The sequence below is a fragment of the Apis dorsata genome, unplaced genomic scaffold, assembly GCF_000469605.1.
Source record: "Apis dorsata unplaced genomic scaffold, Apis dorsata 1.3 scaffold_194, whole genome shotgun sequence".
Taxonomy (NCBI): Eukaryota; Metazoa; Arthropoda; class Insecta; order Hymenoptera; family Apidae; genus Apis; species Apis dorsata.
This window is the reverse complement of record NW_006263478.1, coordinates 2,131,118-2,145,535: the sequence shown is the minus strand read 5'-3', so window position 1 is coordinate 2,145,535 and position 14,418 is coordinate 2,131,118. Positions and strand designations below refer to the sequence as shown.

Below are 14,418 nucleotides of genomic sequence, written 5' to 3'. Positions count from 1 at the left end.
TTTTTTTTTTTTTTTTTTTTTTTTGGAAAAAATTCAAATTCGTGGAAGATTATTTAAATTGATGCGCCACTTTCGAGCGCGTGTCACTTTCACGCTCGTATCAGTCGCTCGGTGATTTTGCTAAATAGGGGGAAGGGGGGGGAGGCCGACTTCGAGGAATCGAAACGAGTCCACGGAATCGTGTGGATCGCAAAGTTAATTAGTTCAATGGCGCAACGTTGGATGCCGTAATTGGAGAAAACGAGGGAAGATGGGGAATCGAGGAGAATGGAAAGAGATAGAAGCAGCTGAAAAATGTAACTCGGGCAGAAGGAAAGCGCGAGTAAACCGGTTGTCGGATGAAAAAGGTTATAGATTTTCTCGTGGCACGCGAACCGATTTCTCCCCATGGGTGAAAATTCATCCTCGTGGCTCCACACGCGTTTTGCCCGTGTATCACAATTGAGAAAATTCAGGAAAGTAGAGAATAGAAAATTTGTAAAATGGAAATTTTACAAAGCGGAGGAGTAGAAAGTTTTTATAGACTGGAGAAATAAAATAAAATAAAAATTTGCAAGGTGATGGGAAAGTAAAAAATTTTCTAATAATCGATATCATAATATATATTATTGCCATTAACTAATTAAATAAATTTCGATCGATGATTTTGAACGGGCTATTAACGAAGAAAATATTAATTTAAAATTGCGTCGATAACTCGCTTCGTTCGTCTCGGCAATCAAGGATCCATCGTTTATGAACCATTTGTTCGACTACATTAGCGTGTAATTAACAAGATCTAAGTTATATTACCTGTGTAAACTTCGCTATTGTTCGTTTTATGAATATATAAGTATTGTTATATAATATATAATATAGTTATAATGATATTTGAAAGAAATTTTTTTTATTTCTTGAAAGATTACGATGCCATAATCGAGAGTTTCAAAAGAGAAAATTAATTTTTAATGGCTCTTCGCACCTGTTACGTTCAATTTGTCACTTGATAAACTGTTTCCCCTTTACTTTCTCTCCACGACAAAATGCTTTGTGTTCAATGTCAAGATTGTCAAGAGTCACGAATGAGCACAATTAAACGAAGTGAAAGCTCGCAGGAAGTCGCAGTTGGTTTCTCACGACGTCGTTGTTATACCGCATAACTGTAATACAAGCGTGAAAAAAAACGAAATGAGTTCCGTCTTCCAGAAGAAACCAATTTGTGAGACATTGGATTCTACGCTTCATTCTCTTCGATCTCGGATGATTTGCTTCAGATTTTAACCTTATTTTACTTACGTTTCAATTCCACGAATTCTAAATGTTCTAAATATTCTCCTTTCTACAATGGAAATAATTTAATTTACAGAAAAAATTAATTTAATTTAATTTAATTTAAATTAATTTAATTTATTCGTATAATCGCTATCGTTAAAGCACGATTGAATATTTTATTTAATAATTTAACAAATATACAACTCTTTTTGCGGATGGATAAATCCGAATAAAATGGAAAGGCATAAAATTGTTATTGCGTGCAACCATTAATTACATAACAATTCGTTCGTTGACCTTGCATCTACTTGCTTGCACGTCCAACGATAACTTTCAATACAATTTTGCTTTTATTCGAAAAATGTGGATCAAATATTTCAAGTATAGGATAGATCAGAATCTAGAGAATCTAAATTAATCTTAAAGCGTTAAATAATTAAATTATCATGTGTAGATTACATTCTACGTAATTCTATTTCAGATAAATGGTTAATCGGAACACCGGAGATCTGTGATACTCTAATTAATATAAGAATTAATTGCTGAACGTAATAATTACAATAATGACACTTTATCATTGAAATCGTTAGAAATAACATACCGCGATATGTCTTATTATCACGATTTTGTAATTCTAAATTAAATAAAGATATTTTTTTTTTTTAAATTTAAAATATATGATATAAAGTATTTCGTTTGAATAAATTTTCCGGATTTGAGGTTAGCAAGAGAGCCATTTTCTTAATTAAACGTTAAAATAAAAGTTATATTTTTAATTAACGCAAATATTTTACGTTGGAATCACTGTGGTTTTATAAATATATATCATTTCCTTCTTCTGCAAAAATTATAAATTTCCTTCCAGGCAGATCAACATTATTTTCATTTATTAAAAATTTTATTAAAAATATTTTTATTCCTTCGCTCCTTGAATTTAAACAATTTTTCTTCACTTATACAATTAGATCTCTAGATTTTATCTACATAATTATAAATAATTATATAAGTAACAGTTAGAAAAATTATCATCGATAAATATTCAATTGTGGATGAAAATCAAAAAGCTTGTAACAGTGAAATTTATTAGAGGGGAAAAAGGTAAAACATTAAATTGCGCGAAATAACATTGGAACGAGAGAAGTTGTGCGCGACGAGATAAATGGAAAACTTATGCCGAGAACAATATTAGCTGGCGATTATCACGCGATCGATCAAGAGCACCGAATGCAAATTACGGTGGCGGGCCAGGATGAAGTGGTGGACGGTTGTTGAACCACGCCAACTTCATTAAACGCCCGTTCAGCGACTTCTCCCCGGTGGTAACTCGTTCGCCATTCGTAGACAGAAGCATCCGGCCGTGGTCAGTGGTCTGCAAGGCCGATGCCCGGAAACCAGATAGTTAAGCCAGATTACGAAACACCATTAATTCAGTCCCGAAGAGCATCTAGATTAGCAGAAGGAGTCGTGACCGAGATGGCCAACCTTTCTTTCTTTTTTCTTCGAAATTACGCATCATACGTAACCACCATTTTTCTTCTCCCTCTTGCGAACACCGCGTCGCGTGATAATTGCATCAAAGGGAGCGTAGCTAACCACGTATATTCAAATCTATTCCCTTTTCTCTGAAGCAGCTATGACTTGGTAATGTTTAAGTTTCGTGCATCAGATTTCTCGATTCTTACGAAATTTCCTCCGTATAAATTCAACAGATTTATACGATACGATATCGCTTTAAGTTTTCTTCAAAAATCAAGTTGTTCGAAAGAATTAAATTTTTTGGTTGTGAAAGCAATGTTAGCTGCAACTTTTTCTGTTTAGAATAGAAATTTTCCGTTTATTCTTTTTTAAATGATAAGAGATAGAGGGGTTGATAGATGAGGACAGATTCGAATGCACGCGCGAAGATGTTTTTCGCGCCACGAACGGTTCGACACTTTGGGAATACTTACGAATATATGCCATGTAGTGTTCTTGTTGCCAACAGAGTGTGTCGGCCACGCTCTTGACTTTTAAGACTGAAGGTTCGTTGTTTTCATACGATCCGAAAATGGCAACGTAACAATTAGGACGATAGTACGCTGATTGAAGTTTACAGTTACCTTTCTTTCTTTCTTTTTTCTTTCTTTCTTTCTTTTTTTTATTTATTCTTACGAAGAACAGTGATCGATATTTATCGGACACTCGTTGAAACACGAACATACTGTTACTCCATAGATCTTTGGAAACTAAGTTCTCTGCGCTTTATTCAAGGACGTACAGAAAAAACTAGAGTTTAAATCAGGGATTGCCTCTTCTCTTACCACTTATTAATCAATACCCATGCAATTTTAAGAATCGACCTAATTTCGACTGAACATTAAAGAACTATCTCTAACACCGTTGCTTCTTATAATGTAATATAATAAATCCTCAATTATAAATTACACGAATATTATATACCATAGTTTTTAAGAAATACCTATCTTTTTGGTTATAATGTAATATAATAAATCCTCAATTATAAATTACACGAATATTATATACCATAGTGCTAATTTTTAAGAAATACCTATCTTTTTGGTTCAACAATATATGAACAATTATGAACCATTAAAAAAAGGAAATTTCCTACATTCGAATTGGAAACAAAAGATCGTCGCCAATTAACATCCAGGATTGTTAATCCGAATGGCAAGGACGCCCATTGTGTCCCTCGGAGGAAGCTTTTTATGCATGGCGTCGTCCGTCGAAAATAGACGGTAAGGTCGTGTTTCAAACGAGGGATACTCCGAGGTATTGCGTGACGTCATTTCCTACACCTGCCATGCATGCTTCCGAATGATAACGCTGCACGTGGTATTGGCACACCCCATACCACCGTCTCCTCCCCCCACGGCTTCACCCCTGTCCAGGATGCATCGTTGCGTGACGGCCGTCGACTCGCATCGTCGATACGTTCCACGATCGTTCCTTCCTTCCTTTCCTTCCTTAACGCGATTCGCGCCGTTTTTCCACAACGATAAATTCCACCTCACGAAGATAATTGTGATACTTCTACTTCACTTCAGAAATTTTCATTTCAACGTCCGTTTTTTTACAGTTACATGAGAATAATTTCATCCAGTATCTTGGCGAGATCCTTGGATCTATGAAATTTATGTACACTCGTTTGATATAATCGATAAAAGAATGCAACGTTTTATTCCATATATATATATATATGTATAGTATATAAAGAATTTTTTCCGCCGTTAAATTCTATTTACGATTTCTTTAAATTTTCTTGTTTTGGATAGGAAGGATATTGGTTTAATTTTATAGGTTTTGAAAAATTTGTTAGAAATTTCTTCAGCAATATCGAAAGAGATTTTGCAAAAGAGAATTTTTTGATTGTAATAATTACGCAATTTCTAAAAAATGGTGACATCGAACTATGGCTCTCTCGAAAGTATCAGTTACACGACAAGTATTGGTTACTTCTTCGATCGAGTTACATATTCCTACCAAGTTATTGACTATGTAAGTATCCCCTGGTAAGCTGAACAAGTTACTGCATCTCGTTGAAAGATCAAAAAAGATAGCGGATATTTCGTTCAGAAACTAGAATTAAGGACAAATTGGTCGGGATATAAACCGAGTTTGGAATAATTATTGAGATTCTTTTCAGAGACGAATCTTTATAGCAAGTTAAAAATAACATTGCCTGTAATGCAATTAATAGGCAATTGTTTCTAAAAACTCAATAAGAGGATAAATCTCCAGTTAATAAAAATTTCTCTGTATTATCATAATTTCTTGCAAAGAATAACTGTACAATCTTAATAACGAATAATATTCCCACGTGCAACAATTATTCGTATAATTAAACACAATCTATCTCGTTAAATCGTGTTGTTGTAGTAAACCGGGTTGCGTTGAATAATTCGCGTCATACACGTCGATTGAATTATTTCTTTATTCCACATTTTATTGCTTTCTACGATCTAATTTACGTTCCCCTTTAAAAATTCGTCTTTAAAAAAAAAAAAAGAAGACGAAGATGATTACGCAAAGCGAGATGTATTCCGTGAGAACGTGAATCCTTCTGTGGGTAAGAAACAACTTCGTAGAAATAATTACAAGGAACCCAATAATGTTCAGGATAAATGAAAAAGAGAAATGGGAATTTCGTAATGTAGTTTGTTACGTGGCACGGATGAAAAGTGATTATTTCGATGTCCTTTATATCTCATTCGAGATTGCGTCACGAAATATTAATGGTTAATTGTCAATGACTGATGTGTAGAGAAAGAAAGAGAGAGAGAGAAAAATTGAGGACAATGGTGATCGTATTCAATTTTTGCAGCATTGGCGTCCCCATTGTCGGTTTTAATTTTCATTCTCACCCATTCTTAGTCATAGAATGTATACAAAGATTTATGAAAGGGAGATACGGTAAAATGGAACGTAAATATTGTCACGTAAAAATTATTTTGACAATTCGACATTCGTTTATTAATTTTAATATTTCATTTACGCGTCATTTAAAACTTATTACGTTATCCACTGTATTTACAAATATATATGTTTCTATCTTTTAATTACAGAGGAGCAAATCAACGTTACAAAAGAATTTTTTTCTTTCTCACAGATGACTATTTATGATAAGTTAACGTGGTAGCTGCTCTACTCGTGTAACATACTTCGAAGTACTAATTCACAGAATCAGTTCTAATTGCATGCCAGAGAATCGAATTATACACTGACATAATTCACAGAAGCGCGTTACCCGTGATAGACACGCTATCTGTAACTGTCATACTTTAAAAGTGTGCTGCCAAACTTGTCGAAAAAAGAAAAAAAAAAAATAATCTGAAGTTGCGGAAAGTTTTCGAAGCACGAACATATACGTATCGAATTTCTCGTTAAATTTTGATCGATACTTACGATATCCATCATAAAATTGTTCTTCCCTCGCCACATATTCTTGAAAATTGTCTACTTTATTTCTATAATATTGCACGAAAAAATTATTCTTTTCTCCTCCGATACTTTCTTGCACTCTTTGAAATATTATCTCTTATTTCGACTCGATTCTTTTGTTGAACAAAAACAATCACACTGTCTCGGTAAACACATGCGCGCACACGCAACAGATACGATAATAAAAATCGTATCTACGCTCTTTCTAAACTTTCACTGTTAACATGTCACTCTGCTTAAAAGTCACAATTTATTTCACTTTCGTTCGTTGGAAATAATAATTCTTCCAACGTTATCCAAGATCTCCCCGACGTTCACGACGACTTATTTCATCGAGGACAATTTGCCAAGTTCGGTTAAAGCGAGATTTTGCTTAAGCAGCCTCGTTTCACAGTAACCGCCGTCTGTCAGCATGTTACTGATAAACCGTGTGGAAGAGGCGCAGCGTGTTCACCTGGCCAGGTGAGCTCTCGCCGGTATACTGAACGTTCGCCTACGGCAATAAACTCCATTTACCCACGGTAGTCGATCACCCTCACCGACTCTGTTTACAGCCGCTACCTTTACTAGCTAATCGTGTAAATCTTGGAAGAAACTTGGAACTTAGATATCATCTAAATAAATGTAATATTATTAAACATCCTATCATCTGGACAATTTCGATCTTTAATTTAATAAATATTCGAACGTATGTAATTAATTTTTATTATATAATAACGCGCGCGTAAGATCGACGATTAAAATTTTAAAAATTGATCCGTATTTACCTATTTTTGAAATGAAAAAATGATTTTTTCTTCGATTATAAATATCATGGACGATTCGTAGCGAATAAACAAAATGTCTTCGCGGATAATCTCTTGGAAACGTTGGGAAGAAATATCATAGAGGGATAGAAGGAGAGATAGAAATGTCTATCGATGATGACTGTTGATCGAACGATCGGGGATCGGTCACCTGTTCAGGTGGACTCACGACGACGAACTGAAGGCGGAATCGTGTAGAGGATCGGTGGCTGGTGTTTCGTTCTGCGGCGTGAGCACTGACCGTACACAGAATATCACAAAACGTACGGTTGTTCGAAGTTAAATTCAGCCCATCGTGCTCCCCGAGCCATGCACCGACGGATTTCCCCTCTTTGTGTCGTCGTTGTGATCGTTTGTGTTTCGACATCCACAGAATTTCACATCTTTATGAGAACGAAAATGGAAATTTGGAAAAATCGTATATTCGACACATATTTATATTTTAATAATTAACAATGATCTTATTTTAGAATTTTTTAAAGAAAAATTAACGTTAGCTCTTATTAAAGATAAAAATTTTGAATTATTTATTTATAAAGTATTGGAAGGAACGTTTTCTAAAGAAATATATTATTTTTGCGATTAAACAGAGTTGATTAAAATTTTTTTAAATCGAAAATTTCAAAAGATGAAAAAAAGACGTGTTTCATTTGATATATTTCCTCTATTCGTCGTAAAAACCAGTTTAACCCTTAAGTTATGAATTTTCCTGTTTTATCGTGCGCAGATGTTATCGACGAACAAGATAACCTACCGACGTTCCTTTCTCCTTTCCATTTAACGAAAGAACGGCCCAAGAAAATTTATGCACCTCATCTACGACGTAGATCATACGATTTTATCAGTTCCAGATGTTATTGATGCGTTATCCCGCATAAAGATACCGAAACCAGGTACGAAACGTACTTACCACAAGTTCATTGAACCAAACTAATGGTACTTCTTCATTCGCGTTTAGATGTCGCGCACTGTATTCGTTCGCTGGTCAATTTCGTTGAGAATAAATAATAAATATCTTAATTTAAATTTTATCAAGTTTAATTAACTCAATTATAATCAAAATTTTAATATTTCATTTATATATGATTAATTTTATAATATATATATTTTTTAAATTTTATTTCTTCTTTTCTCTCTTCTAGAAGAGATTACGCAATATATCTTCTATTTATTAGAAGAATAAAAAAAATATATTATAATTATTCCTCACTTCTCGATTACATACAACATCAAATACATATATTTCTTTCCATTATCGCAATTTTATCAAATTCTTGAACAATAATTCAAATATGTAAATTCTGAACTGATTCACGGTTCATTTGATCAGACACTAAACTAAACTTTCTATTTCTATAAACGGTATATATTCACACTGCTGTATTACTTATCCATACACCTGTCGAAATAACAGTCATAAAGATATAAAATACAAGTACAAGAGAAATATCTTCTTCTTTTTTTTTTTCGAAGCTATAATCCAGTATCGAAAAAATAAAACGAAAATATCTCTTATACATATATATATATATATATATATACACGCGTGTTTCAAACGTGGTAGTTCAATTGCTCGTTAATGCATCGTACTCTGGTGACTCAGAGGATCGGACTTCACGGTCACACGCACCTACCCACTACCACGTAGCTCCAAGATAGCGAGCAGATTTTATTTTAAGGAGGACAGGTCTTTCTTCTCCCTAGGACTTGTTCCCTGTGTTCAAGAACGTTACGTGATGTTACTGTAAGAGTTTCCTCCTCGTTCGGTCGAAAAGTGTACGTACGTGTACACCGTGAATTCCAAGAGGACTGACCTTTCGTACTCCTTTATGCACACGAGGATGAAGTAACTGTACCTACGTGATTTTTATTTGTACCATGTTCACAATGGATCCTAACGCTATACATCACGTGTACGCGTATTCATCTTGAAAGCTGAATTCACATACGCGGCGGCTACCCGATTTCACGTCACTTTCGGCCACTTTTCTTCTTGACGAAGTAACTCTATGCGAAGTTTGCGCCAACACGATTCCTCTTTTATTTGCGAAACGTGGAAAGGAGAGTTAATTCCGTGTGTGCATTGCGAATTTTTTGACAACGAGTGTTCTTTAGGGTAAGTAGTGATAGTGATAGACGAGTAGAATTAATTTTATATATATATTACAAATTATTTTTTAACAACTAATATTCTTTAGAGTATTATTTTAACATATAAAATTTTGACGAGAAATTAATAGGCTGGTTGATCAGTTTTTTTTAATTTTAATATCGATAATCAACAGTATCGACATTTTATATAAATGAAACGTACGAATTAAATATCTTGGCACGTACGGTTGTTGCCGAGGAGGAATACGTGAATTACAAACACGGACAACAGTTAAATTTCCTGTTCCGTGTAGATTATATCATACGCGTATTGAATTTCAAAGCTGACTTTTATTTTTAAAACGTGTATTACACGTATTCTTGGTGATGTAATTACCGAAATATAAGCTGGCACGATTTGTATAATACACAACTCGGTCCCAACGATCTTCGCTTCTTCAAATTTCCTGGTATCTGAAAATAATTTTATCGTAAGTTAGAAATAGCAATATTCTGTTCGTTTCTTACTTACACGATGATTTTCTGAATAGCAGTATCGAATAGTAGTAGCTGTCAATCGTTGAAAATCAAATCCTGTAAACAAAAAGAAAAAAATAAAAATACATTATTCTTCGGTAACTAAATGCCAATTAATAGACAATTCGGTAACAATGTCAATTCCGAATATAGTATTGACTCTTCTAAATAACAATTTATATCGTTCAATACATCATTTGGTCCTAACGAAGCTACATATCTGCCGTGTTGGCGTTGTGCCAGCAAACATTATCGAACGTGATTATAGCTGAAAAGCTGAAATTAACTGTCGGTGATGGTCGTAAGAAAAAAGAAAAAATTTGTTCACTTATTTCATAGAGAATAATTTTAAATGTAATTTAATGTTGAATATTTCTTTTTATTTATATATTTTTATTAATTAATTAAAAAAAGTGAGGAAGAAAAGAAAACAGTGCTCGAATAAAAATATAGATCATTAGAAAGAATATTTCTGCAAAAAGAAATGAGACATCTTACGATTATATACTCTCGTCTCGGTAGTTGCACGACACAAAAAAATTCCATTCGAAAGAATCATGACACACATATCCGCTCGAAGTGACTCGTATCTCCCGAAGAACGCACAATTTTCATTGGATATCGGATCATTAAGCATCGACGACACGCTTACTCCGTCCAAAGCGCCAATTCCATATGCATCCGTATCGAGAATCTTCCTTTCTATTATACGATTTTTTTGCTATTATCCACTGGTAGTGGAACGTGATCCTCGCAATCGTGAAATCCAACTCGAAGACCTTGGTAACTCTTATATGGAATGCGAAGCGTAAGAAAGTATCCGAGAAATTCAATGATATTCACCTAGAGAAGAAACTCGTACCCGTGGGCGGAATATGAATGAGATGTCAAGGATGACCCGAAGAAGAAGAAGAAGAAGAAGAAGAAGAAATAAAAGAAGAAGAGGAAATAAAAAAAAAAAAGATCTTTAAAGATCTTTCTTTACCCTGTCTAGGATTTCATTGAAATGGAATTGAATGAATTCAATACCCACGCCACTTCTCATTACGCAATACAGTTTGATAATTTATCACGAATGAAATGTACCTAACCTACCATGTGTACGTGCTCCCAGTGCCACGAACGTCCAATGACGATCCTTCTAGCAAGAAGAAGACCTTGCACGATTCTGTGGAAAAGGAGATTAAGGAATAATAAATGGAACATGAATTATTTGTATACATATATTTTGCAAAGACAATTTACACCAAAAAAAAAAAAAAAAGATTCGTATCTCAAACATCGATCCCCCTTTAAGAACAAAACTTTGGATACAAAAGGTGCTGCAAAATCTTCTTATCGACAGCTTTCTCTGAAATTCGAGGCTTGCATCGATCGATTCGATCGGACGCAAAAGCGCGGTCCCTTCAACGATATCGGCATCTCGTTTCAACGTAAGCACCTCCAATTAGTCGTCCTTATACCCGTGGCCGTATAATTCGTTTCTCATATTTCCCATTTATCCAGTTTCGCGAGCTTTTGTAGGAGATTCGCGTATAGTGGTGAGCGCGCGTGTGTGTACAAGCTAAACAAAAAAGTGAAAGATGAACGTTACCAAAAAGAGCTCGTTGGTACACCAGAAGGAGTAGCTGCTGGTCCGGATGAAAAAAACGACGCCCTTTCTTCCAATGCATAAGCGTGCCTTCGGTACAGGTATTAACCTCCCTCTCGTTTCCCTTTCTCCTCTCTCTTTCTTTCTCTCTCTCTCTCTCTCTCTCTTTCTCTTTTTCTTCTCTCTTTCTCTCTCTCTCTATCGGTGTATGTATGCGCTCTTCTGGCTATAGTCATCGGATTCTCTTTTAGGGACCGTGCTAAGACTGCCAGATGAAAGTATATAACCGGTTCGCAGCTGCAGCCAGACTGGAGACTGGGCATCGGCCGGCAACCAACAACCACACACCATGCCACATCTCTCTGGGCACACACCATGGCGCCAGGGGCGGATTCACCATTCCAGTTGTGCACATACGTGCCCGTTTCGCATTTCGAAACTTTAATCCCATCGACCTCTCGAATCGATCGATTCAACCTCGTCCGAGCGAATCGGGATTATTTACGAGAATCTACGATTGTTTTTATTTATTTATTTATTTTTTTTTTGTTGAATCCGTGCTTTTGGCAATTCGAATTCGTCGATTTATGCCAGAAGATTGGCAAGATTTTTCTTGAATGAATATTATTTTGGATAGAATTTGATGGATGGATCATAATGGGAGGAAAAATTTAGATTTTTCGTCGAAATATTTGTTGCACGCGTTATTATTATTGCGATGTATGGAGAAGAAATTACGCGTGGCCAAATCAGGAAGTGGGTTTTATAATTGGGATAGAGAGGAACGGTATAATTTTGTTATTCGAAATAAAAACTGTGCACGAAGAAGTAATTTCGCGGTTTTTTTTTTTATTTATCGTTTTCCGCGATTTTTTCACGAAAGCTTGGAATTCCGGACGTTCAATGATACCCAATAATCAATAATTAATAAGCGCGATAGTGGGTCAGCGAGCAGTGAATAATAAGCATATATTTTACACCTAAAATAACCACGTGCAACGTTCGAAGGTATTCTCATCAAGTAACTGTTTCTCGGAGCTATTCTTTCAAATTACAGGGTACATGCATAAGCACTTTACAAGTAGTGCAAAAACAGAAGCCTAATAATTGGTACTCGCGTGTCGAAAAAAAAAAAAAAAAAAAAAAAAAAAAAAAAAAAAAAAAAGAAAAAGAAAAAAAGAAAAAAACCATAGGTTTTCGTACGCTTCGCTCACGATGGAAGATTTTATGGAAAATAGAAGGACGATGAAAGAAACGCCCTATTATTTTTAATTAATTCGAGTTCAGCCTCTGGGTTGGATATTATTAACCGATTGACTACTCTCCTGACTACCGAAGGGTAGCGGAATCGTGATGGAGGCGAAGAAAGAAAAAAGAAGAAGAAAAAGAAAAAGAAAAGGAAGGGAAGAGGATGGAAGAGAATGGCCGAAGGACATTTTGGACATAGTTCTCCGACTCCAAACTTCATGGACGTCGCGATAAACGTGTACAACGTTGTAAGCGATGAAGGACACGAGAATGCACGGTGGTTATCGTCGACACATTAGCATGCTCCCTTACGAAGATAATCGTCCGTGGTGCTTCTCGGCTCGTTATGTTTAATGGTCGATGTGAATTGAACGAGCTTGACCCACAATGATGATGGGACGAAGAGCAAAGATCGACGAAAGACCGTATTAGAAATAATCGTCGAATAATCGTCACTTTTCTTTTTTTTTTAGCTTTTAAATTTTTCTTCGATTTTCAATCAGAGCCTGGAGTCGAAAGAACATAAGCTCGAAATTGGAGATTATTTTGAATTTGGAGGAAATTTAAATAATTTATTTTTTCTTCTTGCAATACAGATGTAAGAATAAAAATAGGGGGAAAAGACACGAAATTCAATGTTTGTCCGAGATACAATGATCTCGCATCTACTTGCAAAATTATTTATCGTGAAAATATTTTATTTTATTCTCTCTTCTCATTATTTTTTTTTTTTCACACTTTTTTATTTCGTTATAAGAGATTAAGTCGTCAATCTTATCGGCATGTTAAGTATAAAAAAAAAGATATCGATGGAATGCGCCGTTAGTTCTGTTTATCTTGAACAGAAGTATCATAAGTATCATAATTTGCTAATTTTGTTTCGTACACGTGATATAAATTGCCATAAGATACTTGCGGTTTGGTACCAGGTCTGGTTAGGATTACACGAGTTCTCGAGTGAAAATTTTAAGGTTTCCTTAATATCTTTCGCGCCCAGGACAGATATTAAACTGATAAAGATATTATCATTATTAGGTTATAACGATATCGAACAATTTTGTAAAAAATTTTATCGATTATATGTTGTTCTATTTTGCGAGATTTTAAATTATTCTCTTTTGAAATCTCAATTACCATTGAACCATTTTATTTTCTTTTCTTTTTCCAGATTTTTAAGAAACTTTTGACAAACGCTAATATTTATTTACGTGACAACGTAGCAACGATTAATATTAATATAATGATGAGATTAAAGACACCTAATATTAAGCTTCTTAATGTAAAAGAACGAGAGTCGTGTACGATCAATACTCGTTTATCTTCATTATCTCGTTTTTTCAACGTCATATTCATATATCACGTCGTACACAATCATCCATTTTGTCTTGGGAATTCATCTTTATAACATAACTTTATAATAAATAGAACAACGAATCATATTGGAAAGTTGAATATACAAAATACATCGAACGATAGATAGAAAACAGATGAGGGATATACGAAAAAGATGTTAACCTGCCTTCAAATTTACCCAACTCGACAATCTCCCATCTTTCCAAAATTATCTTCTCGTCGCGGCTCTATTAATTGATTATTAAATAAAACGATTCCAACGCGACAGAACAGAGATTGGCGAAACAAAAAGTTCGAGGAGAGGAAAAATTTTCGACAAATTCCAAAGAGTTCCAAGCTCGAAACGAAGGCGAAAAAAGGAAAAAGAAATAGATAAAAAGAAAAGAGAAAAGATTCGCAATTCGTTGAATGTTGAGGATGATCGAGGCGAGGGCACCTCCTCAATTCAGGAAGCCCTCGATCCGAGCATGAGGGGCGACGCACAAACGAAAGGAACTACGTCAGGGGCATTCTCGGCGCAGCATGTGAGTCGCGGAGCAGAGAGGTGAGGAGGTAGTGTGTCGCCCAGGTGCCCGACCGGCCTTTGCCGAACTCACCTCC

At 35.1% G+C, this 14,418-nt stretch overlaps 1 protein-coding gene across 1 annotated transcript in view; it reads right to left on the bottom strand.

The window, feature by feature from the left end:
- LOC102679992 (cadherin-23) overlaps positions 1-6,806 on the bottom strand; it is a 20,559-nt gene extending 13,753 nt beyond the window's left edge. The window contains exon 1 of the mRNA XM_031509940.1: positions 6,157-6,806. The gene's annotated coding sequence lies outside the window, so the exon portion shown is untranslated. The remainder of the gene's footprint in view (positions 1-6,156) is intronic.
- Between the last annotated feature and the right edge of the window lie 7,612 nt (positions 6,807-14,418).